General features: G+C 40.0%; 1 long non-coding RNA gene across 1 annotated transcript; it reads left to right on the top strand.

Moving 5' to 3' along the window:
- The first annotated feature begins 2,320 nt into the window (after window positions 1-2,320).
- LOC117458259 (uncharacterized) lies at window positions 2,321-3,367 on the top strand. The gene is made up of 3 exons (XR_004553424.2): window positions 2,321-2,365; window positions 2,462-2,617; window positions 3,328-3,367. It is a non-coding gene; the product is annotated as an uncharacterized lncRNA (long non-coding RNA).
- Window positions 3,368-4,814: the final 1,447 nt, after the last annotated feature.

Genomic DNA, 4,814 nt, shown 5'->3' with positions numbered 1-4,814 from the left:
TGCTATTAAGCGCGGACGGAAGTTCTCCTCTCCCTCTTCTACAAGTGAACTTGTTGATGGAAGCATTCTCTCAGACACACGGTAAGAATATAAATCCTCAATCCATCCATCAAAACATTATAAGGTTTAATTTTCATATCAGTATAGGCCTAATGTGTTTGTCATCGTTCAAAAGACGAACTTGTTAGGGAATGTTAACAGCGTTGCTGTTTGCTTAGCTAAGCTAGTGCTAGCGCTGGTTAGCACTAGCTAGCGCTGGTTAGCACTAGCTAGCGCTGCTAGCCTGGTCATATTATAAGTAAAAACCTTGATTCTGTCCATCACACAACGGTGTTGCTTCCCAACATGTCGCCAGGTGTGTAAAGTAAAGGTAAATCAGTTGAAAGCAGAAGTGCAATACACATCCCAATCCCCTATGCTGAAGTTGCAAAAACACCACGATCTTATGATCCAATTCTATCAGTTTCCCAGTTACACAGGGACGCGGGAAGTCAGTCAGAGTTGCGTGTGCGTGCAGCGTCTCGCAGCGGAGTAACCGGCTGTACTGTGTGTTAATAATCGGTATCGGCCTAGAAAAAGCCATATCGGTCGATCCCTAGTTGTAATGGAGACATTTCCCAAACCAGGAACAAGTAGCGCCATGACGCTTGTGACAGACGAGCGTCGTGTGTGTTTTTCGCGCTAGCTAGACTATTAATAGTTGTGCACTTGCAGTGCAGTCTCAGCAACTTATTTATGCAACAGAGGGTGAAAATAAGGCACATTTGGTCCACATTATACTCGTAGTAGAAACACATTGTTTAGCCAAAGTGTTGCTTCAATCCAGCCTCAGATTTCAAAATAAAACTGGAATTTAGCAATGATTTATTAAAATGTTGATCCTCCCTCCTTTTATATGCCATATCTTGAGATTTCAGTAAACCGTCTTTGTAGTGCTGGGTGCTTTGTGTGCTGTGTATTAATGTCTTTATTGAGTAAAACATGGAAATGGTAACTTGAGGGAGACCATAATTAATATGAACTAGTATTAATGTGGCATAAATTGTTACTTGCTGTTTTAATTTAAAGTGAATAAAATGTCAACTTCTGCAAATCATGGTGTCTTCACTCAGCTCCCAACCCAGTTTTAAAGCTCTGTAAAACAAACCTCCTTTTTGAAGTTAAAGCCTTAAATGGTTGTTGGTTCAATTCCAACTGGTGTAGTCAGTAGTGTTTTTATGTATTTAGTAACTTCTATTTTGTCCATTTGGTTACATATGTAACTTTTAACAACGGTGTTTGTTAAACAAACACAAACAATTAAATTTCACACAAAAGTAGCAAAAATAGCAGATCTACAAGCTTGAAATGCGTCGCACTGCAATGCATTTTGAGCTGCTATTGTTGTTATTTTTGAATTGGAATCCTGAAAAGTAAAGTTTTTATTTAATTTGGGCTATTGGGATATTGCTCCACTGGTAAATACTATCCTGTTAACCTTAAAAAATGACTGCTTATGCAGGCAATGTTGTAGAAATGTTTGAATGAATACTTTAACACTTTGCTAAAACTACAGAGGTACAGTTGTATGTTTGTAACCTGTTGTATATTGATGTGTTGCAGACAAACGGACCGTGTAGCGGGTTGAGTCTCGCCCTGTGTCCAAGTCACGCTCCGGCACGCTGTCGACTAGGCTCATTGTACTGGAGGCTCATTTTCTTGTGGTGAGTATATGACTTCATTCACTTCCCCTCAACCTTAACTATCAAGTTATCTGCTATCAAATGATCTGCTTAATATCATCGCCGCAGAAACCTTGCATGTCCACAACATTAAATTAACGTAGTTGTTCAGTCACAAGTTATTGTTAATACTTTCATTGGTTAAATATTCATATAATCGACATACGCACCTAACTACTCAATCTGGCAACCCTATTTTGCATTTTATTATAGGTGAAGATTTGCAAAATATATTCACATTTTGTTTGTTGCTGTAACCGCCAATCTCACGACCTGATGCATCAAGCTGTGAGTTTCCCTACTTGTGACACTGCCTTGATGAAGTATAAAATGGGGCATTCATGTATTAAAATAATCAAAGATTAAATGTGGAGATGCAAGGTTTCTGCCAGACGGCAACAACATCCATTGGATTTATTGATGATCACTAATTGCAACATTCTCTTCTTTTTCAGTGACTGTTGCTGTGAATGTGGCAGTGTAAGGTTTGTGCTGTAGCAGTATCTTGCAGGTCCCAACTTTTAAAACATTACAGAGAGAAACATACAATTCATGGGACAAATAGAAGACACGAAGCCATTGGTTGTGATCCCATGATCAGCGACTTCACAATGAGATGGCCAGCTCTCTTTGATGTGACTGAGGTTAGTATGAACTAGTGACCGTGTATGTGACTTATTGTGTAAACGCTGTGCCATATTAATGAAAATTGTCTCATAAAGCCATATGTGTGCTTTCAGATTAATGCTGAGTTCAAACGGATCACCACAATTCCTCTGCAGTCTAAGTTCCTATCACAGCTGGACCTGTACTCTGCAAACCTGCTGAAGATGTTTGAAAGCACAACTGGGCAGAAAGGGAAACAACTGAAAGCGTTGACTAACAACATGGACACAGTAAGTTATCTGATACTTTAGTAGATGTTTAGGTGGGCAAGTGAAAGGATGTCGCTAGACATGAAGCAGGGAGTGAGGCTAAACACAGGTCAGAGTACAGTAATGTCAGCCTATGGAATCCTCTGGGTGGGACCCTGTGGGGACACCCCGGCTTTCTCCTCTCAGATACTTAAGTCTCGTTAGTCGCCAGACTCCTAATCCATCAACTTGATCTGGTTCACCATATCAAGTTTTATAACGTGTAGATAGCCATTATTCTTTTGGGCGTCCTTGACATGAAAAAGTTTGAGCAACACTGAAATATAGCAACATAATTTTGTCAGGAAACGGTTTTAGAATCGGCCTCAGGTCTTACTGGGTTAAGCTAGGTGTCTAGCCCAAGTTTAACCTGTGGACCGTGGTTCTTATTTTTTAGAAAAGAGTCACTCTGGCTTGTCATTGTTCCACCCATTGCTTTCCTTTGAGAGTTCAGGGGGAGGTGTGGGGTGGGTGGCTATAAAGTATGGAACTTTGTTGTGGTCCTGGTCATAAATAGAATGTTCTAAAAGGGAAAGGTGGCCATTGGAGCAGGATTTGTGTTGATGATAGTGCATGCACAGCACCATTTTTTTTTTGTTAATTTATTGCCAAACATGAGCTGCAAGGACCTTATGTATTTGTGTATTTGAATTTTAAGTGTGTATTCTGTTCTTCTGTCACTCATCTTTCAGGATGACATTGATGCGGGAAGGGACCTCCTAATTAAAGGACTCTGCCTCTACCTCAACGAGGATCCTGGAGACCTTGTGCAGGAGTTCATAGTAAGTGACTAATTGTAAAGTGTATACATGTGTACATCTTAGATTAAGAACCAGAGAACATTCTCTGTCATTAGCTCTTATTTAGCTGAGCACTCAGACAGGCAGTGTTCTGTTAACTCTGCTCAAGTGTGATGCTACTCAAGTTAACTGTACTGTAGTTGAATTACATAGTTGTGACTTAAACACATACTAAAATGCTAAATACTGCTAAAAGCACTGACTAATTATTCTATCACTCCTTTAGTGACTCTGCATGATTGCTGATTATTTAACTAACGACTAAACTGTTGGCTGAGAAACATGGGCTTCTAATGATTGCTTCATCTCCCATGATGGTCATACTTTACACATGACTTAGTTGCACACCAGTGTCTCACCGAAAATAGCTGATCTACAAGCTCACAACACGTTGTGAGCTTGTAGATTTCGGTGCCAGACAACCAAGTGAAATCAGACTTGATCAAACCACTCTGTATAGTTATGAGAAATAAGCTAAAGTGACACAGCCTCAAAGCATAGTGCATCTCATTCACTACAGATACATGGAATTCACAAGCTAATCAAAAGCTATATTACAGTCTTGACTCATGGTTGAGATTCCTGTGTTGAATGCTGGTCTCATGAATGCTTTTTCTTAACTAATAATCCTTTTTGTGAACACTAGGATGTGGATGAGACGATCGTTGAAGGTGCGATTGAGAAGACCACCATGGGGATCTTCACCCTAAAAAACACCGCCAGTGAGGACGATGTCAGAATTGTCCTGGAGGGGGTCACAGTCATACAAGATCTGGAGACTGTGGCTTTTGCATCCGCCATGTTGTTGGGACTGATTTACTCTCTGAACCTGAGTTACCCAAAAAAGCTCAGCTGCACATTTGAGGTACTGCAGAAGATCATAATGGAGTTGGATGGTGGGGTCCTCTCCTACAAAGCACAAAGCTTGAAGACCAAGCTACACCAGTGGGAGTAATGCTCACTGGTGGGGGGTGAAGGGAGGGGGGGGGGGGGGGGCACTCAGACATTCTACTGTACCAGTCTTTGAAGAAGACTGTGTCAAAGAATCTCACAGACTCTTGTTTGCCTCTTTAATTTCTTAAAGTTGACCAAAACATGTCATGTTTTATACTAATAATGGCCAAAGTTTAACATAATAGTTAGTATAAATAGTGTTAGTTAAAGTGGTTCAAATCTAAAATGGCACTTTCCCGGTTTTAATGGGTTTGATGTTTTTATGTGCCTTATGTCCGTTCTCACTCACGGCCCAAATAAGTATAGAAATGTATAAATATATATAAATATTCTAACCACTATTCACATTAGAAAATAGCATGCATCTTGTTCCATATGTTTGAACTGAATTAGTCCTGGACTTTGAAGAAATGCATTTTAACAAT

Source organism: Pseudochaenichthys georgianus, chromosome 14 (genome assembly GCF_902827115.2).
Source record: "Pseudochaenichthys georgianus chromosome 14, fPseGeo1.2, whole genome shotgun sequence".
Taxonomy (NCBI): domain Eukaryota; kingdom Metazoa; phylum Chordata; class Actinopteri; order Perciformes; family Channichthyidae; genus Pseudochaenichthys; species Pseudochaenichthys georgianus.
Note: the sequence above shows the minus strand (reverse complement) of the source record. Positions and strands in the feature narration are given on the sequence as shown.